The sequence below is a fragment of the Pipistrellus kuhlii genome, unplaced genomic scaffold, assembly GCF_014108245.1.
Source record: "Pipistrellus kuhlii isolate mPipKuh1 unplaced genomic scaffold, mPipKuh1.p scaffold_m20_p_33, whole genome shotgun sequence".
NCBI lineage: Eukaryota > Metazoa > Chordata > Mammalia > Chiroptera > Vespertilionidae > Pipistrellus > Pipistrellus kuhlii.
The window spans coordinates 2,303,966-2,328,385 of record NW_023425533.1 but is presented as its reverse complement, the minus strand read 5'-3'; the positions used below and the strand labels follow the sequence as shown (position 1 = coordinate 2,328,385).

General features: G+C 39.2%; 1 protein-coding gene and 1 non-coding gene across 2 annotated transcripts in view; one reads left to right on the top strand and one right to left on the bottom strand.

Annotated features, from left to right (window-relative positions):
* Positions 1–24,420, bottom strand: part of IL1RAPL2 (interleukin 1 receptor accessory protein like 2) — a 1,438,686-nt gene that overhangs the window by 146,779 nt on the left and 1,267,487 nt on the right. The gene's annotated exons all lie outside the window — the stretch shown is intronic.
* Positions 19,905–19,962, top strand: LOC118731920. The gene has a single exon (XR_004992008.1). It is a non-coding gene; the product is annotated as a small nucleolar RNA SNORD37 (small nucleolar RNA).

Here is a 24,420-nt window from a genome sequence, read left to right as displayed (position 1 = left end):
AAGAAACATATCACTGAAAAGTGGGAGAATTATCAAAAGGACAAAAACAAGAGTAGGAAAAGAGGAAGAACATTGAGCAGAGTCTTAGTTTTCAATAATCCAAGAAGGTAGAAAAGTCACATAATAAACTTCCATAACTGAGAAATTAAAATTTCATTAAATGAAAATACAATGCAAAAAGTCACATTGTAAAACCATTAGCTTAGGGATCATAAAGCAAATAAAGATATAGACTTCACAAAACCATAGAACTTAAGAAAAATCTTGAGATATCATTTTGTCCATTGCCCTGATCTTTAAGAAAAACTTCACTTCAATCAATCTATACAAAAGAGAATCTAGCCTGTTTGCAACCAAAATGTAAAGCATCCAGAAATAATTCCATAACCTTCATAATAATATTTTCTAATATTTGACAATTTTCACTGCTAGTAAATTCTTTCTTAAATTTTCTCATACTCTAGTGTCATTTCCTGTGGCTCCACCCACAATGCAGACGGGGACCATCTGGTCCTAATGATTGCCCTTCAGATCCATAAAGATCATTACTAAGGCACCTTGTAGCCAGTTTTTCTATGGGCTGAACAATATTAATTCTCTTTTGTTTTCTCTTATTCAGTTTATTTGCCTGCTGTTTGTTATCACTGCTCTGGGATTGCTTTACAATTAAACAAACAATCTTGCTGTTTTTCATGACAAATAATCATACAATTAAAGCTCTAACTTTAAAAAGAGCGAAAGACCCTAACGACAATAATATTTTTTAAATTAGCCCCTTTTCCTTTTTCTTGATAACAAAGCCAATGTAAAATCTTAACTTAAAAACAGTGTCTCTCTAAGGCCATGGTGGGAAAACTGCGGCTCGAGAGCCACATGCAGCTCTTTGGCCCCTTGAGTGTGGGTCTTTCACAAAATGTCACGGCCTGGATGAGTCTATTTTGAAGATGTGGTGTCAGAAGTTTAAGTTGAAAATTTTGGCTCTCAAAAAGAAATTTCAATTGTTGTACTGTTGATATTTGACTCTATTGACTAATGAGTTTGCCAACCACTGCTCTAAGGGGTTGAACTGTGCAGAAGAATTATTTCTGCTGTGGACAGAGATCAACCTTTTCTTTCCTGTCTTCATGAGTAAATTGTGTAGTTACATAAAAGGGAAAAATTATACAAAGTGCCACTGCTACAGGAAATTTTACCAACTTATATAGCTTCAGGTAAGAGTTATGGTCCTGAAACATGAACCCACCTTTCCTAGTTCTCAGTTACCCATATAGATCTAATAGAGTGCTGGTGGCAAATTCCAACAGGTCATAATTATGCAAGAAGTTCATCAGAATGTTGATGGACACCTTCAGCAGGGCTGAAAGGCTGAAGATCTGCATATTATTGCCTACTGCCAGACAGCTGAGGGCTGTTCCCCCAACCTGATGGTCCTTTATTGTATACAAACCTTACCTTTGATATGTATGTCTACTTTGCTAAAAGGCAAGATGTGGGAATAAAAAGCAATTGGTCTGGACATTCAGAGAGCCCACTTCACTAGAACTTGGAGCCTCCCTTGTCTCTCCCATGCCTCCCAAATTTATATTTCTTGTATTGTTTCTTTATTCATTTACAGCACAGCCCCTTCTCCAGATTCCTGAACCCTTGCAGTTGTGGAAAGACCCTAGCATTTATGGTGCCTCAATGAAGGACATCTGGAGAAGAAGATTCACCAGAGTGAAAAAGTTCATCTCCAGTAAAGGTGGGGATGAATCACTGATAAAGGTGGGGCTCACCAATAAATTTGGTGGGGAGAGTCACTGTGTGTAACACTTTCACCAAGCAATAGAGGTCGAAAGCCAAAGTGGGCAAGAATGTCTTTTGTTTCAAGCCAGGGCTTAATGGGGAATAATATGATTAAAATGCAAAATTATACAGAAATTAAAATGGAAAACTGTAATCTTTTAAACCAGGCTCAAGGAAAAAGAGTGCTGTTGTCATCTTTAACTATGTGGGTTCTTGTTCTATATGTTATCTGTTGAATGTAGTTTTTTCTGTTATTTTTGTTTAGTTTAATGTGTTTATTGTTAGTCTATTAAGCATGCCTTTAATTTAATATAATAATAAACGAAACCTGGGCTTCCAGACCATTTACTGAATTTCCCCAGAGGAAACAGGATGTAAGGGTGGGGAGACGTGTGGTAATCCTGTAAAATGGATGCTGCTCCCAAGAGTGCTTAGAAAAGTGTCATCTTTGCCTTGATTTTCGTTTCCTGATCCATCATTTAAAAAAATTGGCAGAATTTAGGAATGCATCTGGGATTTCTGTGCTCGTAGAGACAGAAAGCTAGCTTAAGACAAAAGAGTGCTCCATCCGAGTTTGGATAAGGTTTTGGGCTGAGCTTAATCTTTTTACAGATGTTATAGCATAAACCCCAAGTCTATTTTCTCAAAAGAAAAAAGATGGCAAAGATGACCCAAATACAAAAAATATAGGCTGGTTTTAAGCAAAAAGATTGATTTTTCCATAATAAAGAGTAGTTTTTGAATAATAATGGACTGCATTCCAAAGTTAACATTATGGCCACCAGAAAGTCATTAAATTATCTCTGTTACAGAATTTGCCAACGTAAATGCCTTGGATAATAATAATTGGCTTTAAAATCTCAAAATTATTAAAACATAGATAAATAAATATAACTAAGTTAAAGGACTTGTGGTAGAGCTTTTCAGTAATAAGTATAGGTATATTGATAATGAAGATCCAGTAGCCTAGGTGAAGACTGGCTGTGCCCTTTGTTAATGGAGGGGGCTAGTTTCTTACTGGCAGCAACTTTTAAAGAAAGAATGTGGTGACTTTACATTTAAAATAGATCAGACTTGCTTCCAAAGCCATTAGCAAGTTAAAACTTTGGAGTTTGCTGAATTAAATAATAAAACTTATTCAATATCTAGGTATTTTGAAATGATAAAATATTAAAATGTTAATCTGAGTTTGCCTCATATGAAAAATCTAGAGCACAGAATTGAATCTATTTAATTAAATATGTCTTGTATTCTATTTTTGAAATATATTCTAAAAAAATGTGAAGTTATTATAAATCTGAGAAATGTTAAGTATTTAAATTACCAGCTAAAATTGGAAGCTTCTAAGAGGTTAAAGTTCAAATTAAATTGGGAGAAATTATATAGTTGTGGTAACAAAATACATGAAGTATAGAAATTTATTTTTGAGAAAATAAATTTTATAGTTTCTCTGGATAAATTAGTAGTTTAAAATGTATTATAGTCATTAAGTATGATAAAGTTTCAACCCAAAATATAATATTTTATATGTTCTAATTGAAAATGAATTAATTTTGTGGTTTCAACCAAATTTTAATATAAAAATCAGTTTAAATTTGATTGATATCTTCTACAATAATTATAAAAACTATATAATCTTTTGGATATATATATATATACACACATATTGTTTCCCCGAAAATGAGACATCCTCCGAAAATAAGACCTACTTACAGGTTTCCTTCTGAAGTGAAATATAAGGCATCCCCTCGAAAATAAGGCCCCCCCCCTAGGCTAAACATGAGAGATTTGGTCCACTGATTCTGAAAGAAATGGAGTCACAAGAAATTCACCAGGAAATTCAGGAATTTGATTGTTATGATGATGTTCCAGAAGATGATGACATGATTGTCATTGAATAAATGAGTAAATTCTTGATACTGTAGGATTCACGGTTTGTCTGGTTTGTGTTGACAACTACCGTACTACCATACCATATACAGGTAATAAATTTCCTTTATTTTCATTTAACAATAAATGTGTACATTATTCTTCTTCATGGAAAAATAAGACATCCCCTGAAAATAAGACCTAGTGCATCTTTGGGAGCAAAAATTAATATAAGACACTGTCTTATTTTTGGGGAAACAGGGTATTAGTGGCCTGGTGCACAAAATGGGGGGGGGGGTGTCCCTCAGCCTGGCCTGCACCCTCTCCAATTTGGGACCCCTTGAAGGATGTCCTACTGCTGGTTTACAGGGATCGGGCCTAAACCATAAGTCAATCTGAGACTTCTGGCTCCTAACCTCTCACCTGCCTGCCTGCCTGCCTGCCAGATTGCCCTTAACAACTCTGCATGCTGGCCTGCTCGCCCCAGCTGCACACCGACACTGGCCTGCTCACTCCCAAATGCACCCCTCAGCATGATCACCCCCAACTGCCCCCATGCCAGTGTGCTCACATCAAATGCCCCCCCCCCTGCTGGCCTGCTCTCCCCCAACTGCCCCCCTGCTTGCCTGCTCACTACAAACACCCCCCACCGCTGTCCTGATCACCTCCAAATGACCACCACTGATGGCCTACTTGTCTCCAACTGGCACCCCTGCTAGTCTGCTTACCCCAATGGCCTTGTCCCCCACCAACCTGATCACCCACAATTGCTGGCCTGATCACCAACAATTTCATTCCCTCTTGGCCTCTAACTGCCTCTACCTTGGCCCCACCACCATGGCTTTGTCCAGAAGAACGTCTAGAATAGGGGTGTCGAACTCAATCAGAGAAGGGGCCAAAATCTAAAATCCAGCCTAAATCGCGGGCCGAATGGTTTACTGAACAGTCATAAACTGTCATTGTGATGGAAACGCAGCGGAGTGCAGTGATGACAGCGCGGTGCGGGCCACATTGCAAGGCCTGGCAGGACGGATTTGGCCCGCGGGCCTTGTGTTTGACACATGTGGTCTAGAAGGTCTCCTGGAAGGTTTCTCAGTCTAATTAGCATATTACCCTTTTACTAGTATAGATAGAGGCCTGGTGCATGAGTGGGGGCTGGCTGGTTTGCACTGAAGGGTGTCCGGATCAGAGTGGGGATCCTTCTGCAGTGCCTGGTTAGCCTGGGTGAAGGGCTAAGAGCTGTTTTCAGGCTGGCCACAGCCCCTTCAGGGTGGGGGAGGAGGGGTTCTGATGGTGTGCCTGGCCAGCCAAGGTGAGGAGTGATGGCCATTTTCAGGCTGTCCATGCCCCCCTGTGACCCAAGCTCCCAGCCCCTCCTTTTTTTCTTTTTGTTTTCAGCACCTCCTTGAGTGGAGACCAAGGCTGGCTGGAAGCAGGTATTTGAGATTTATTTATCTTATATAATTGAAACTTTGTAGCTGTCAACAGAGGCCAGGGATGGCCAATGTGGGCGGGAAGCTTGGCTTCCTTCATCACCAGAAGCAACCAAGCTTCCTGATCACTCCAGCTCTGTGGCTCCCACCATCTTTGTTGGGTTAATTTGCATAATTGCTCCTGATTGGAGGGTGTAACAGAGTGATGGTTAATTTGCATATTCATCTTTTATTAGTGTATATATACCCTATCTAATAAAAGAGCAATATGCAAATTAACCATCACTCAGCTACACCCACAAGCCAATCAAGAGTGAATATGCAAATAAACCCAACCAAGATGGCTATGGCCACAGAGAGCAAGAGGGAGGCTTGGGTTTGCCCAGCAATGGAGGAAGCCAAGCTTTCTACCTGCCTTTGCTGGCCTAGGCCTCCACTCAAGGCTACAAAATTCCAATGATAAAAGATACATAAATCCAAACAGAAATGGCGGCAGTTACAGAGCTAAAAAGAGCAGGAGGCTAGGGTTTCCCCCAGCAATTGAGGAAGCCAAGCTTTCTATACACCTTGACTGGTCCAGGTTTCTGCTTAAGGCTACAAAGTTTCAATCTTAGAATATACATAAATCTCACCAGAAATGGCTGCCACCATGGAGCAAACAGAAGGCTTGGCTCCACTCTAGGCTACAGAGTTTCAATTGTAGAAGATAAATAAAAACAAATACCAGGGCCTCTGCTTGGGTCGCCAGGAGCAAGGCCAGCCTGCAAACCACTACAGGACCCTCACCCTGGCCACCCCACACCCCAAGGGAACCCCCACCCTGATGCAAGATACCCTTCAGGGAAAACCAGCTGGCCCCCATTGGTGCACCAAGCCTCTATCCTAAATAATAAAAGAGTAATATGCAGATTGACCATCACTCCAACACACAAGATGGCTGCCCCCATGTGCACACAAGATGGCCACCACAAGATGGCCAGCAGGGAAGGGCAGTTGAGAGGGACCAAGCCTTCAAGGGAAAGCAGTTGCCGGTGATCAAACTTGCAGGAGAGGGCAGTTAGCGGTGACCAAGCCAGCAGAGGAGGAAAGTTGGAGGCGACCAGGCCTGCAAGGAAGGGCAGTTGGGAGGGACCAAGGCCTGTAGAAGAGGGCAGTTAGGGGTGACCAGGCTGGCAGAGGAAGGAATTGGGGGCAAACAAGCTGGCAGGGGAGCAGTTAGTCATCAATCAGGCTGGCAGGGAGTGGTTAGCGGGTGATCAGGCTGGCAGGCAGAAGCGGTTAGGGGCAATCAGGAAGGCAGGCAGGCAAGTGGTTAGGAGCCAGCATTCCTGTATTGTGAGAGGAATGTCCAACTGCCTGTTTAGGCCTGATCCCATTCAGGCCTAAATAGGCAGTCGGACATCCCTCTAGGGTCCCAGATCGGAGAGGGTGCAGGCTGGGCTGAGGGACACCCCCCCCCCCCAAGCATGAATTTTATGCATGGAGCCTCTAGTATATATATATTTGGTAATCTTTCCAAGTTAAAATTTAAGATTTTAACTGAGAGATGGCTTTTGGGTGCGTTCCATGGGCCCTGGAATGATTCAAAGCTTTATTCTCTCTTCTTAAAAGAAATAACTTTTAAATAGGCCAATATAATTTACTTTAAATCACATGGAAAGCTTCATGAAATAAAAATTAATAACTATATTTTATTTACATACATATATTTTATTTTATTTTTTAAAAATATATTTTATTGATTTTTTACAGAGAGGAAGGGAGAGGGATAGAGAGCCAGAAACATAGATGAGAGAGAAACATCAACCAGTTGCCTCCTGCACACCCCCCACTGGGGATGTGCCCACAACCAATGTACACGCCCTTGACCGGAATCGAACCTGGGACCCCTCAGTCCGCAGACCAATGCTCTATCCACTGAGCCAAACCGGTTTCGGCTACATACATATATTTTAAATATCATAAAAGTTTCAACCTCTAAGGAAGGGCAAGGCAAGGTTGCTAAATAGTTCTTCAGCAGCGATATTTTAAAAACAAAAGCAAACAGGAGCCCTCAGGTGGCCTGCCTTTTAAATAGAATGAGGGATGGGACAGCATTTATACCTCATAGGTCAAAAATATACTTTTGTTTACTTTACTTTTTTCAATAAGAGATGCTTACTTTAATCACTTAATAAATTAACTTTTTAAAAAAATAATCAAGGTCTCATAATTTCAGTTATATGAGAATTCAAAATGTTAACAAAATAATTCTTGTAAATCCTCTGAAAGTTATTGAAACATCCCATAATCCCTCTGAGTATTCAAATGAGCACTAGCCAAAAAGAATACTGGTTAGAAGTAAACTTTAAACTTAATAAAAAGGAGAAATTTAAAAATTTTAGTACCTCTTCTGCTCATATTTACAGGATAAACTAAACATTATTATTCAAACATTAAATATAATCATTGATAAAGTCACCATAAGTTAGAAGAGAGTCACTTAAAAGTAGGTATGGGAATATTGGTCTAAAATTCAAAAGCAAACACATTTGTTACTTGATATGAAAAAAGTGCTTTTAAAACAAACTCTCTAAAAGTGGCCTAGAAATTACTCTGGGAGGAAGTGAGTGGAGATTCCTCTCAAATATGTAGGAAGCTACAATTAAGACTTAATATATTGGGTCTTAAAGAGAGAAGTAATTTGCATTTTGCCTCCCTAAACAAACCTTATTTAGGTATGCTCAAAGACTGATAGCAGAAATGTAATTAATGTCATTTACTTTCCATACCCAAGGAAAAATGAAGTTAGAAAATAAGCCTTAATTCAAAGTAATTTAAGTTGGCAAATTGAAATAAGTGAATATTCAGGAAAATTTATTTATATTATACAGGAACCTATTCCTGGAACATTAACTAATATTTTACTGATGGTTCTTCTCTTAGCAAAACTGCTTATTGTGCAATGACTTTAGACTAGTCATACTTCTCTACTAAGAGTTGAATTAAAATATATCAATGCTGCACTGCAAGGTTTCCAAAAGCATCTTAATATTATTTAAATAAAAAAGGGGGGGGGATAGTAGAGTTATTTCTTGTAAGTAAATCACATCAAGCCTAATTACTTAACTTTTTTTCACCTCAAAATTTTTTCACTTGTAATGCTGATGGCAAGACACACATGGTGTCAGAATAAGCCAAAGGGAATGGTTTGGAAAAATGGAAAGATCCCAAGTCTAGTTTATAGAAAGGACTTCTTTATTAACCTTTTGTCAAGGATATGCTTATTTATTTCCAGAAAACTCCTCCAAGCCATGTGGATTCCTGCAACAATGGATCTGAGAGAGGAACTGACCAGACTACTACAGCCACAGATGGCAGTGTCCCCACGCCACATTCTCAGGAGACAGAGGAGAAACAGTCTAGAGATGGGGGATAGTAAAGATTCCTTGCCATGCTAGAAGTCAGCAGCTGTGCATTGCTGCCAGTTGCCCAGGACAAGCCAAAGAAATTCAGACCTTCATTGCCATTGCTCACCATTTTCCCACCATCCAGAACTGGAAATAATTGCTGTCATGTCACAGGGGACAGTAATTGAGAAGGGAACCCATAAAAAAAAAAAAAAAAAAAAAAAAAAAAAAAAAAAAAAAAAAGGCTGTTGGACAGTGATTAGAAAGGGGATTCAAAGAACTGTTGCCCCAGAAAGGAGCTTACTGCAGACTGATTCATTTGATGCCTGGCAGCAATTTAAAAGGACATAAAGAACTCAATCCTTTGCATTTAATTTAAAAATCTTAAAAGGACTTGAGCTATGCAAATGGCATACATTCTTGTTAAATTTATTAAATTAAAAAGGGGTATATGCTTGTGACGAATTCCAACAGGTCATAATTATGTGAGAAGTTCATCAGATGGCTAATGGACACCTTCAGCAGGGCTGAAGATCTGCATATTATTGCCTGCTGCCAGACAGCTGTTACCCAACCTGATGTTACCCAACCTTTATTGTTTATAAAACCTTACCTTTTGATATGTATATCTGTTTTGCTAAAGGGCAAAATATGGGAATAAAAAGCCATGAGTCTGGTCGTTCATAGAGCCCACTTCACTAGAATGTGGAGCCTCCCCTGTCTCCCCCATGCCTCTCAAATTTATATTTCTTGTCTAGTCTCTTTATTCATTTATGTCCTAGCCCCTTCTCCAGATTCCTGAAACCTTGGAGCTGCAGAAAAACCCAAGCAATAGAGGAAAAACTCGAGGCCTTCAAATCATACAGCAACACTTTCCCAAAACCTAAGGGACAAATATTGTCAGAAGACTGAGAAAGTCATAACCAATTTAAAAATATTAGAGCCATAAACTACTATAGTAAGACAGCTCTGAACTTCTACCTTTCCACTGTGATTCAAATGAAAGATTTATGTATTGTTTCTAAGGCAATGTAATTTACCAGCATGATTGTACATTATGCCATTTAAGAAGTCATGATCATTTGCTTACTTATATGCTGAGCCCATGGAGCACTGCTAGAATATAGGAAGAAGTCTATACTAAACTGGGTTATATTATAACTTGACTCCCATGTGAGTTTTTTGGCTATATTCTGTTACATGGGCGCTGGAAACCTTCTGAATCTGCTATGTAGTCCTGTACAATGTTTGTCTGTACAAATGTGTTGCTCTCTAGAAAATAGGCTAGCAAGGAATTTCATTTGGGGTAAAATTCTTTTTTTTAAGGGAAGTACAGTATTATTATTTTTATAAAGAATATATTTAGGGGAAATAATAACATTTTAAAAATAAATTACAGGCATTTCCCCCATTCCCCATCAGTGTGATTTAGTAAAAATTTAAATAATATGGATTCCAATAACACTGGTAACAAAAGCCACACACAAAAGGAACTTTGGCATTACCCACTAATTGAATAATAGCAGGAGCTCAACTACCCCTGAGAGCTTCATTGCCCTTCATCTCCATGAGGTGTTACTCTAAATGTCTCAGTAAACCAGTGGCTCTCAACTAAGTACAATGCCCTCTCCTCGGATATTTGGCAAAATCTGGAGTAATTGCTACAAATAGCTGTAGTAGGATTAGTAGCATCAAGTGCAGTGAGGCCAGTTGATGTTGCTAAACATTTACAGAACACAAGATGGACCCCAATAATAAAGAAATAATCAGCCTAAAATGTCATGAGTGTTGATGTTAAGAACCCTGGCTTAGCCTGCTGGTGTTGCTCAGTAGTTGAGTGTCCATCTATGAACCAGGAGGTTATGGTTGTTCAATTCCAGGTCAGGGCACATGCCTAGGTTCAGGGCTTTATACCAAGCACCTCTCCTTCTTCCTTACTCTCTGAAATCAATAAAAAATACATTGAAAAAATACTGGCTTAGCCTAATTAGTGGTCCCTGACTGATACCACTCTCTAAACTTTAAAGAGAGGGCAGCACTTGTCTAATAAGCTGAGCAATTTTAATTGTCAAGTAAAAATTAAATGATGGTCACTATAGTTTTAGTGTATTTGGTTTCTCTCCAATTCCTGGCTTAGCTGGACTCTATGTTCCAGCCTGCTTTACTATGTTGTTTCTCTACCATGTGCTGCACTTTTGGTCCTACTATATTTATACTCCTTACATTCATGAAGGATGGGAAGACTTTCAAACAGTCATGATTCCTTTCTTCACCTCTTTAGGAAGACAGTGCAAATTTCTACCCCTAAAGGGTACTTCCTGCTGCCTGTTTTCCAATATCTAATTATGTGAAAAATTCCAGAGGAAGCAATGCCCTTTTCCTTGAGATGACAGAATGTGCCCCTCGAGTTCACAGAGGGCCAAGTCGATCTTCCCCACTCCTTGAACACTTCCATTTCTATTTCCAGGCAGATTTTTCTATATCTCCAGATTTGGACCTTCCTCATTGTAGCTTCTTGCTACATTTGTATGCATTCAAATCAAGCATTTCTTGGGAAATTACCTACATAGTTATTTAAGCCTAACTATTATATTTTCAGGTTTGTAATGGTTATAATTTACTGAATAAAATACTGGACACAAAATGAATCATTCTTTTTAATGAACTACTCTAATTTACTGAGAATCACTGACTATCAAGGAATTGGAAAGAAACCAAATACACTAAAACTATAGTGAGCATCATTTAATTTTTACTTGACAATTAAAATTGCTCAGCTCATTAGAATATTTTATGGCCTCAGAGTAATTGTTAGAATCCACTCTCTTTTTGTCTCATTTTGCTTGACTAATGCTCTGCTCTGTAGAGTAATCAGTTCAACTGAAGAATTTTGGAAAAGAGAATTTAGCCCTGAGTAAATATTATTAGCTGGTTGAGGCAAGCAGATAGAGGTACCCCATTGTGGAAATCTGTTTCCTAAATATTGACAGTTTTTAAAATCCAGAAACATTGAAAACAGTGCTAAAAATGTGGGCTACCTGCAGTTCAATTGGATCTCTCAGCTTTAATTTCCTCTTATCATCTGCCAGTAAGTCAGAAAATGGTACTTTGGAAATCTAAGAGGCTTCAACCCTAATAAATAACCTACTGACATCTTCACCCATCACTATCACTAGATGTATTTTGCTTTGCCTTTCAGCATAGGGCTCTGAGACCATACTGTCACTTGGAATTGATTGCACTAAAAGCCTTGCAATGTTATGCTTTTTCTGACACTTTTGGTGAGTTCACAGGAATTACACACTTACAAACCTGATATCTATGTTGCTTATGCCTTTTCTTAAAGGGAAGGTCACAGTTTTGTTTTGCTGCCTTAGAAAATAGAATACACTAAAATAGCTTTTGGCTGAGTATGTTAAATACCTAAGCTCTCCCTCAGTGTAGCAAATACTGTAATGCCATAAAAATGCAGTCCAGAGTGGGTCAGAATTTGTCCTCCCTTACTTTTTTCCTTCTTGCATAGTACTTTACTGCTCTATAGATTTTGTGTAATATCACAGACCCCATGAAGTTGTTGAAGGTAGTTCAACATAGCCATATCTACAAAACTGATTATTAATTTACATGTTAGAACTTACATTTGACATTCTTATTCTTCATTCCTTTAATTAGTTTTAGTCATTTTATTTTATTTTATTATATTTTAAATAAATCTTTATTGTTCAGATTATTACAAATGTGTTCCTCATTCCCCCCCTCAATTGCTCCCCTCCACCAGGTTCCCACCCCACCCTCTGCCCTTTCCCCACCCCCCATTGTCCTCATCCATAGGTGCACAGTTTTTATTCAGGCTCTTCACACACCCCCCACTCCCCTTTTCCCCGAGAATAGTCAGTCCACTCCCCTTCCATACCTCTGATTCTACAATATTATATTCACCAGTTAATATTGTTCATCAGATTTTTTAATTCCCTTGGTTTTTAGATTCACTTGTTGATAGTTACATATTTGTTGTTAATAATTTTTATTTTTACCTTCTTCCTCTTTCTAAAGAACCACATTCAGCAATTCATATAATTCTGGTTTGGCGGTGATGAATTCCTTTAGCTTTTTTTTTATTTCTGAAGCTTTTTATCTGGCCTTCGATTCTGAGTGATAGCTTTGCTGGGTAGAGTATTTTTGGCTGTAGGTTCTTGCTATTCATCACCTTGAATATTTCTTGCCATTTCCATCTGGCCTGCATGGTTTCTGTTGAGAAATCAGCTGACAATCATATGGGTGCTCCTTTATAGGTAAGTACCTGCTTTTCTCTTGCTGCTTTTAATATTCTCTCTTTTTCTTTTGATCTTGGCATTTTAATTATGATGTGTCTTGGTGTGGTCCTCTTTGGATTCCTTTTCTTTGGGGTTCTTTGCACTTCCTGGACTTGTAAGTCTATTTCTTTCACCAGGTGGGGGAAGTTTTCTGTCACTATTTCTTCAAATATGCTTTCAGTATCTTGCTCTCTCTCTTCTTCTGGGACCCCCATAATTCTGATGTTGGTTTGCTTGAAATTGTCCCAGAGGTTTCTTACACTATCTCCAACTTTCTGGATTCCCTTGTCTTCTTGCTTCTGTGGAGGAGTGTCCTCTGGCTCTTTGTGTTCCAAATCTTTGTCTTGATTCTTGCAATCTTACAGTCTGTTTTTAGGACTCTGTGTAATATTTTTTATTTCAGACAATGTTTTCTTTATTTCTAGTTGATCCCTTTTTTATTTCTAGTTGATCCTTTTTCATATCCTCATAGGTCTCATTTATTTTATTGGCCTTTTTAAGGAAATTCTTGAAAAACCCTATAACTGTAGTTTTGAACTCAATGTCCATTCTTTTCTTTTCCTCCATCTTCTTCCTTTGTGTCCTGCCTCTTCTCTGCATTTTAGCTGTTTTCCTTATTTGATGGTATAGTTTTGTGTGCTAGGTGTTCTGATAGAGCCCAGTAGCATAGCCTCCCCAGTTACCTGAGGTGGGCAGTCTTGGTTTAGTCCTTTGTGGGCTGTGTGTGCAGTCTTGTTGTTAAGCCTTGCTTGTTGTTGGTATAACTGGGAAGCGTTGATCTCCAAGCCAACTGGCTATGAGAATCAACAGTGTCTCAGCTATGAGGGCTTCTGTAGTCCGCTTGGATGGGGTGGAGTCTCAGGGTGGCACAGACAACTTTGGATTCTTGTCAGTCTCTCCTTAGGAAAGTCTTATTTACCTGGTCATTATTTTGTCTCCTCCCAACTTAAGCAATCCTGCACAAAGCAAGACTGACAAGTTCACAGCATTTTAGGCCATATGCAGTTTTCAGGAGCTCATATCTCCATGTTAAACATTTTCTTCTTCTCATAATTTATACTAGAAAATAACAAAAAATATAATTCTGAGCACCAGAAAAACACCTGATACCTATCTGCAGATTATTTTTTCCTAAGCAGAAGCTACTGCCATTGACTTATGAAGTGCTGCATAAGATCTGTCATTAGTAAGAAATTTATTTTCTCACTATAATAATAAATGTCACCAAGTGGTTACCATGTTATAGGGATTTTGAGTATGTTATCATTCACCCCAATGACATTTCAAAGTAGTATTATGAGCCCTACTTTATAAATATAGCAACATGTTTAGACAACTACAGTAAATTGAAATTTTTTTGCTCTTTTCCTTACATTATGCTATGGCTGTTTGAGACATTGTACTGCTCATCATGTCTTTTTTATGACCAGGCCACTTTTCAAGTCAGTTGACAGAGGTTTTGGACATGTTGGTTCAGTTCTCTGATATGCATATACCACTGCAGGTTTATACAAGCAAGAGCTTTATTGGAAGGAGAATAGAAAATGGCCGGTGAATAAGCAGCAGTGTTGTGTACCTCCTAGGGCCAGGCCAGAAAAGCAACTAAATCAAAAAACATCCACCCCGAATTAGCAAATTAGACACAGCCAAGGAGACAATTTTCAATAATGAAGGGGAGAGGATGCCTAGACAATGCTACTTGCCAGGCCTGACTCATGTGGAACCAATACCAGGCCCTGGAAGTGAGTGGCACAGCACCTCCCAACAGACTACCAGACATCTTCAGGGAGCAGGCAATGCCAGAGTGAGCTCCCACACCAGGCCTCCTCACCAGCACACTGGGACCCAGTGTCCTAGGATCCGGATTCAACAACCCACAGTGAGTGCAAACCAGGGGGAACCCTGTGCCCCACCTTTGCCCAAGACCCCATAACCATGCTGCTAGCCTGACCCAGAGACATCTGGTACCCGATCCATTCTAAGCCCTGGGACCTGCTGTCGGGGTGGTCTGGAGCAACCCAGAGTATGCTCCACTCTGGGCCACAGGAGAAAATAGACAGTGTGATTCAGGGAAACCTGTGCAACTCAGAGCAACTGGTTCCCACTCCATCCCAGCCTGCATCAATCAATAACTGCTTCACCCCAACTGGGAAGAGTGACCCAGAGCAACCCTGTGCATGCCTCACTCAGGGCCACAGAGAAGCTGACAATGTAATCCAGAGCAACCCATGCCTGCTCCACCCTGGTCTCTGGAATAGTCTTGCCCAGCCATCAAGAGCAACCCACTTGCACCTCAATCCAGGCTATAGGACACCATAGACTGATAAACCCAGGACAACCTTCTCCTGCTCCACTATGAAGTGGGGTGAATAAGAGGAACCCGGTATGTGACTCACTTCAGGCTACAAGAAAGTGAGGTCTGTGATACCCAGAGCATCCCTGGCCTACTCCACTCCAAGTCCACAGTCTTGCTGCCAGGGAAACCTTGAGTAACCCTGCATGTGCCCTATTCAGGCCACAGAGAAGCTCTGACTATGTGACCCAGAGCAACATGTACCCACTTCTCCCCAGTCCCTGGGACAGTTCTGTATGGGCTATTTGAGCAACCCAACACATGCATCACTCTGGGCCACAGGAGAGTGTTGCCAAGCTATCCCAGAACAAGCTAGTGTGCCTGGCCAGGGATCACAGGACTGCACTGCAAGTGCACTGAAGGGTGCCAGGGATGTACAGAGATTTTCATGACAGAGGGCAAAGGATCTTCACAGGGAGTTGCACACCAGAGGAACTGTGCATGCACTTCCACCACACCAAGAATTTGAAGCAGACAACAGAAGGTCCATATCATGGGAGAAGGGGATGCAACTCAGAGAAGATATTTGAAAAAAAGCATAAGACCCATGGCAGACCCAGGCTCTGAGCTGATGGTTTCTAGATCATTGCCCTGATAAGGTCTTCAACCTCTCAAATCCCAAGCAGGGTACCTAGAGACAGCAAAAATGAAGAGACAAAGAAACAACCTATTAAGGAAAGAAAAGAAGAAATCACCAGAAAAGGAACTAAATGAAATGAAAGCATGCATAATGTCAGACAAAGAATTCAGAGTAAGGGTCATGCAGTTCATAATCTGGATGGATGAGAAAAATCAACAATTTATGTAAGAATCAAGAGGAAATAAAAATTATACAGCTACAATAAAAAGCACAATGTAAGGTTTCAACAATAGCCTAGAAGAAGCAGAGGACTGAATTAGTGAGTTATACGATAGTTTTATATCTTTAATTAGTATTGGTCATTTTTGTCTCCTCTGAGCCTAAGCTGAGATATGATCAGAAATTGAAGAATAAATTATAAAGCAGGATGAGAGCCTAATGGAGCTTTAGGAAAACAGGAAATGACTTTACATACATATAATAGGGGTGCCAGAATTATAAGAAGAGAAGCATGGATTAGAAAAATCTATTTAAAGAAATAATGACAGAGAACTCTGATTTTGGGTAGAAAAAAGTAACACAAGTACAGAGAGTGCCAAACATGATGAATAAAAAAGACCCACACCAATACACATAATAATTACAATGGTGAACGTTAATGACAAAGAGAGAATTTTAAAGGCTGCAAGAGAGAGACAGAGAGTTACCTACAAAGGACCTCCCATTTGGTTATCAAATGATTTCTCAATAGTAACATATCAGGCCTGAATGGAATAAAGTATACAAAGTGATGCAAAACAAGGGACTGAATCCAAGAGTACTTTATACAGCAAGGCTATCATTCAGAATTGAAGGGGAAATCAGAAGCTTTGCAGACAAAAAAAAAAAAAAAAAAAAAGAAAGAAGAAAGAAAGAAAGAAAGAAAGAAAGAAAGAAAGAAAGAAAGAAAGAAAGAAAGAAAGAAAGAAAGAAAGGAAAGGCTAAGGGAGTTTATCACTACCGAGCCAGCAATACAAGAAATCCTAAAGGGACTGTTGTAAAAAGAAAATATAGAAAGGGAAGAAGAAACACATGCATATAGAATAAAAATGGCTATGCCCTGGACAGTTTAGCTTAGTGGATGGATCCTATGGATTCAAGGGTCCCAGATTCAATTCTGGCCATGGACGTGGGCTCAATCACCAGTGGTGGGTGTGTGGGAGTCAGCTAATAAATGATTCTCATCATTAATGTTTTATTCTACCCTTCTCCTTTCTTCTCTTATATCAATAAAAATATTTTTAAAAGATTAAAATGGCTACAAAGAAGTATCTATCAATAATAAATGTAAATAGACAAAATGTTCAAATCAAAAGACATAGAGTGGATGTATAGATAAGAAAACAAGACCAATATATAGGCTGTCCACAAGAGACCCACTTCAGAACAAGGGACTCACACAGACTGAAAGTGAAAGAATGGAAAAATATTTTTTCAGGCAAATGGAAATGAAAAAAAAAAGAAAAAAAGCTGGGGTAGCAATACTTATATCTGACAAAATAGACCTCAAAGTGAAGGCCATAACAAGAGATAAGGAATGCCACTTCATAATACTAAAGGGATCAATACAACAAGAAGATATAATCCTGGTAAACATATACACACCTAATGCAGGGGCACCCAAATAAAAACAAAAACAAATGAACAAAAAAACTTCTGGAAGATGTCAAGGGAGAGATCAACAGCAATACAATCATAGTAGAGGACTTTAATACCTTATTCACATCACTGGAAAAATCTTAAAGACAAAAAATCAGCAAAGAAAGAGCAATCTTAAATGACTGACTAGATTAAATGGACTTAATTGATATCTTCAGAACATTTCAACCCAAATCTACAAAGTATGCATTCTTTTCAAGTACACATTTGGGACATTTTCAAAGATAGACCACACACTGGGTCACAGGTAAAGTCTATCCAAATATAAGAAGACTGAAATCATATCAAGCATTTTCTCATATCACAATGACATAATATCTTATATAATAAAAGACTAATATGCAAATTGACTAAATGGCAGCACAACTCATCGCTATGATGTGCACTGACCATTAGGGTACAGATGTTGAATGCAGGAGTTCCACCCTGGTGGTCAGTGCACTCCCTCGGGGGGAAGCATCACTCAGCCAGAAGTCCTGAAATAGGCCCACGGCTGGCGAGTTCAGTGGCAGTGTTGGGAGCAGGCATAAGCCATCAGTTGGACATCCCCTGTTGGCTCCTGGGCTGCAAGAGGGTGCAGGCTAGGTTGGGGGACTCCCTAAGTACAAAAAATCCTGGAAACAAATTATCAATACAATGAAAACATAACAATCCAAATATATTGGGCACAGTGAAAGCAATCCTGATAGGGAAGTTCATAGCATTACTGGCATACAAAAAGAACAAACAAAAACCAAAACAAAACAACAAAACAAAACAAAAAAATAATGATAAAAGTTATTTAACTCTGCAACTTAAAGAATTAGAAAAAGGGTATCAAGAAAAACACAGAGTAAGCAGAGGAAAGAAATAATAAAGATATGAGTAGAAATAAATGACATAGAGACCAAAAACAAAAACAGAAGCAAAAAACAATACAAAAGATCAATAAAACCAAGAGCTGGTTCTTTGAAAGGATAAACAAGTTTGATGAACCTCTAGGAAAGCTCACCAAGAAGCAAAGGGAGAGGACCCAAATAAACAGAATCAGAAATGAAAGAGGCAAAATAACAACAGACCCCACAGAAATACAAAGGATTTTTAAAAATATTAAGACCAACTTCATTCTAAAAAACTGGACAATCTAGAATAAATGGACATATTTCTAGAAAAATACAATCTTCCAAAACTCAAACAGGAAGAATAAAAAATCTGAATAGACCAATAACTATGGAGAAAATTGAAGCACTGATCAAAAAATATTCCAGCAAACAAAAGCCCTGGGCCAAACAGCTTCACAGGGGAGTTCTACAAAACATTCAAAAGAGAACTAAAACCAATCCTCAGACTATTCCAAAATATTCAAGGGGAAGTAACATTTCCAAGCTCTTTCTATTAAGTTGCATTATCCTAATCCCATAACTAGATAAAGCGAATTATAGGCCAATATATCTGATGAACATAGATGCTAAAATCCTCAACCAAATCCTTCCAAATTGAATCCAGCATTACTTTAGAAAGATGATACACCATGATCAAATGGGATTTGTTCTGGGGATGCAAGGAAGGTACAATATCCACAAATGAATAAATGTGATATATCACGTAAACAAATTGAGATATAAAAGTCACATAATCATATCAATTGATGCAGAAAAAGCATTTGACAAAATCAGACAAGGTTTCTTGGTAAAAACTCTCAGAAAAGTGAGAATAGAGGGATCATACCTGAATATAATAAAAGCCTTACATGACAAACATATAGCCAGCATAATATTCAATGGGCAAAAACTAAAACCACTTTCCCTAAGGACAGGAACAAGACAGGGATTCCCACTCTCACATACTGGAAATGCTAGCCATAGTGATCAGAAAAGAAGAATAAATAAAAGGCATCCAAATTGAAAAATAAGATTTAAAACTCTTATTATTAGCAGATGACATGATATTGTATGTAGAAAACCCTAAAGACTCCATAAAAAAACAACAACACTACTAAGCGTCGGTCTGCAGACTGAAAGGTCCCAGGTTCGATTCCGGTCAAGGGCATGTACATTGGTTGTGGGCACATCCCCAGTGGGGGGTGTGCAAGAGGCAGCTGGTCGGTGTTTCTCTCTCATCGACATTTCTAGCTCTCTATCTCTTTCCCTTTCTCTCTGTAAAAAATCAATAAAATATATTAAAAACAACAACAACAAAAAAACACACACTACTAGACTTAATAAATAATCTGGCAATATAGCAGGATAGAGAAGTAACACCCATAAATCTATCACTTTTTTATACATCAATAATGAACTCACAGAAAGAGAAGCAACAACAAAAACCAAGCCTATTTACCCATGCACCAAAAATTTTAAGAATAAACTTAACTAAGGAGGTAAAAGACCTGTAATCAGAAAACTACAAGACACAGAAAAAAGAGATAGAGGAAGACATAAACAAATGGAAAAATATACCATGCTCAGGAATTGTTAGAACCAGCATTATTAAAATGCCCATATAGTACATGATGACTAAAATTTCTTCACTTTGACCTGATGTCAATTGATGAAATGTGAAAAAAAAAAAATGCCCATACTACCCAAAGCATTCTATAGACTTAATGCAATCTCCATTAACATATTGACATATTTTGCAGACCTACAACAAACTCTCCATATAGACCAGTGGAACAGAACAGAGAACCTAGAAATCGATCCACATTATGCTCAATTCATATTTGACAAAGGAGGCAAGAACATACTAGTATAGTGGAGTTAAGACAGTCTCTTCAATAAATGGTGTGGGGAAAATTTGACAGATACATGAAAAAATAAATAAATAAACCAAACCAGCAACTTACACTATACACAAAAATAAGCTCAAAATGGATAAAGGACTTAAACATAAGAAGGGAAACTATAAAAACCTTTTTTTAAAACATATATTTTATTGATTTTTCACAGAGAGAAAGGGAGAGAGATAGAAAGCTACCTCAATAGAAACGTCGATGAGAGAGAAACATCCACCAGCTGCCTCTTGCACACCCCCTACTGGGGATGTGCCCGCAACCAACTTACATGCCCCTGACCGGAATCGAACCTGGGACCTTCCAGTCCGCAGACTGACGCTCTACCACTGAGCCAAACCGGTTTCAGCAAAACCATAAAAATCTTAGAAGAATCCATAGGCAGCAAAAATATCAGAATATGTCATATCAATATCTTTATCAAATCAGTTCCTGGTGCAATTCTAACTAAACAGAAAATAAACAAATGGAATTACATCAAAATAAAAAGCTTCCACAGACCAAAAGAAACCATCAACTAAACAAAAAGAAGGCTCAAGGCATGTTATAACTTATTTGCCAGTACTATATCTGATAAGGGTCTTATCGCCAATATTTATAGGGAACTCATGCAAATTAACAAAAGAAAGATAACCCAATCAAAAAGTGGGCAACAGACCTAAATAGATACTTTTTGAAAGAAGACGGAAGGCCAAGAGACATATAAAAACATGCTCAACATCAATAATCATTCCAGGGATGCAAGTAAAAATGACAATTAGGTATCACCTGTCAGAATGGCTATCATTAACAAATCAACAAATGAGTTCTGGTGAGGATGTGGAGAGAAAGGAACCCTTGGACATTGCTGGTGGGCATGCAGACTGGTGTAGCCACTGTGGAAACCAGTATGGAGGGAGTTTCCTCATAAAATTAAAAATGGAATTCCCATTTGACCCAGTAATCTCATTTCTAGGAATAAATCCAAAGAAATGAGAAACACTGATAAGGAAGGATATATGCACCCCTATGTTTATATCAGCACAATTTGTAGAGGCTAAGATTTGGAAAAAACCTAAGTGCCTATCATCAGATGAGTGGATTGAAAAATGATGGCAGATCTACCCAATGGAATACTATATTGCTGTAAAAATGAAGGAACTCTTACCATTAACACCAGCATGGATGGATAAGGAGAACATTATGCTAAGCAAAATAATTCAGTTGGAGAAACAGAAATATTACATGATCTCACTCATTTGTTGAATCTAATTAGCAACATAAACTGATGAACAAACATAAAGCCACAGACATAGAAACATTGACCCTACCGTCAAACTTCAGAGTGAAGGCAGCGGAATTAGGTATAAGAGATCAACCAAGGAATTGTATTCATGCATGCAAGTATAACCAATGGATACATACACTAGGGAGTTGAGGGCATGTGCTGGGGTGTTGGGGGTGGCTTGGGAGAGGTAAATGGGGTAAAAAGGAGACATATTTAATAGTATATGTAATACTTTAAACAATAAAGAATTTTTTAAAAGAGAGTTTTAATGGATTGAGGGGGAAATAAAGAGAAATTAAAGGAGGGAGGGAGAATGAGAAGGACACAAAAGTCAATTGATTGTGATGTAGTTCTGACCCTAGGTGAGAGTGTAGCAAAAAGGGTTAGTTAATAAATTTTAAATTGCAGGGCAATCCTAAGAAAGTTTAGCTAAAACTAATGGGAAATCCTTGAGATAAAGTAATCCATCAGAGGGGTTCCTCATCTTCAAGGAGCAGGCCTGCCCTAGTGTCTTTGCCAAGCACAAGCATTGACTATGGGAAGCCTGTGAGAAGTGTGGTTCCTAAGGCATTGGCAGATTCAGAGCACAGCAGCTGAGGCTATCTATCAATTATTGACCCCACAGCAGGATAAATGATATATTTCTGTCATGGGTATATAAGTTGGGCTACATTTAGGGATCTAAACAAAGCCTTTGACTTCATTAGAAATGGCCATTTATCCATATTTTACTAATAAAATTTTTTTTGAGGATAGGGATTTTTCTTATTCATTTTTGTATCTTTCACAGCACCTGTTTAGGCACAAAATAGGTACTCAATGATTAATATGGACAGAATATCCCTTGAACAGGAGCAGTATGTCCTTTTGAAAAGTAACAAAAATTATTTGATGACAGTTTGAAAATACTGTCTTCTAAAATGACTAGCCATAAAAAAGCAAAGTTGACAATTACTGCTAATTATAATTCCCATAATTATTATAATGTCATTATAATCTTTGACCTTCCTAATTGATTCACTTTTACAGAATGAAAAGCTTCAGGATTTGAACTATTGGACAAAGTCCCACAAAATCACTGATAAATGCAAACAAACCCAAACAGAATCACACATAAGCACAAACTCAAATTTCTACACATTGCTGTGATCTAATTTTAACTCCGTATAATATCACCATGACCTCACTCTGGAGTGCAAAGCAACTCTGAAAACACAGAGTAGATTCATTCACCCCCAAGATCACCATTAGAGAGAGAGAGAGAGAGAGAGAGAGAGAGAGAGAGAGAGAGAGAGAGAGAAAGAGAGCAAGTGAGAGCACTTAGGAAAACGCCTGGGTACATAGGGAGGAATCAAGTCTATGTCATGAACAGGACAGGAAAAGAAAACAGGGTGAAAGGAGTAAGGTTACTGAGGGATTTGAGGTAAGAAAGGGCAAGGGAGATGGAAAAAAGAGGAGAGAAAAAGGAATAGGAAGCTAAACTTATGGTGGAGATAGTAACACCCTATATAATAAAAGAGTAATACCCTGTTTTCCTGAAAATAAGACAGTGTCTTATATTAATTTTTTTCTCCCAAAGTTGCACTAGGTCTTATTTTCAGGGGATGTCTTATTTTCGGGGGAACACGGTATGCAAATTGTACCTCTGCTACGCCCACAAATCCACACCCACTGACCAATCAGGAGTGAGTATGCAAATTAACCCAACAAAAATGGCTGTGGCTACAGAGCGAACAGGAGGCTTGGGCTTTCCTGGCAATGGAGGAAGCACACCCTGGCCAGCCCTGGACTCCACTCAAGGCTACAAATTTTCAATTATAGAAGATAAATAATTCCTAGATACCAGGGCCTCCACTTGGGTTGCCAGGAGGTGTGGCCGGCCTGTTAACCACCACAGGCCCCTCTTCCAGGCTTTCTACTGCCCCAAGGGAACCCCAACCCTGATCAGGGACACCCTTTAGGGCAAACCAGCTGGTGCCCACCCATGCACCAGGCCTCTATCCTATATAATAAAAGAGTAATATGCTAATTGACCATCAATCCAACACACAAGATGGCTGTCCCTATGTGGACACAAGATGGCTAGCAGGGGAGGGCAGTTGGGAGGGATCAGGCCAGCAGGGGAGAGCAGTTGTGGGCAATCAGGCCAGCAGGGGAGGGTGGTTGGGAGGGAACATGCTTGCAAAGGAGGGCAGTTGGGGGTGATCAAGCCTGCAGGGGGGGCAGTTAGGGGTGACCAAGCTGGTAGAGGAGGGAAGTTGGGGGCGGGCGACCTGGAGGGGAGGGCAATTAGGGGCAATCAGGCTGGCAGGTAGCAGTTAGGCATCAACCAGGCTGGCAGGGGAGTGGTTAGAGAGTGATCAGTCTGGCAGGCAGAAGTGGTTAGGGGCAATCAGGAAGGCAGGCAGGTGAGCAGTTGGAAGCCAGCAATTCTGATTTGTGAGAGAGATATCCCACTGCCCGTTTAGGCACAATCCTACTGGGATCAGGCCTAAATGGGCAGTCAGACATCCCTCGAGAGGTCCCAGATTGGCAAGGGTACAGGTTGGGCTGAGGGATACCCCTCATACACGAATTTTGTTCACCAGGCCTCTAGTATCTATAATAACCATCTTGGGGTTGATTGGGTTGATAGGGCTTGCTTGAATATATTATTGTACCACAAGGCAACATTTTCAATATAAATCAGATAGGTCATCATGAGAAAGTGTTAACACTGGGTGGGATCAAATCACCAGCACAAACGGCACCCTCTTGAGCAGTTTCAACCAAGATGACAAATGCTGACTAGGCATGAAAGGTGGCAGATGGACAGTGCTATCACAGAGTTTGCCCAGCTGCTGATACTGTATAAAACTTTGTTCAGCTGTGAAACTTTTTCTGGGCCTGAGTAAGTAAAATCCTTGGACTATCAATCTGAGGTCCAATTTACTTTCAAAGAAACAAAGAGTCAGAAGCATGAT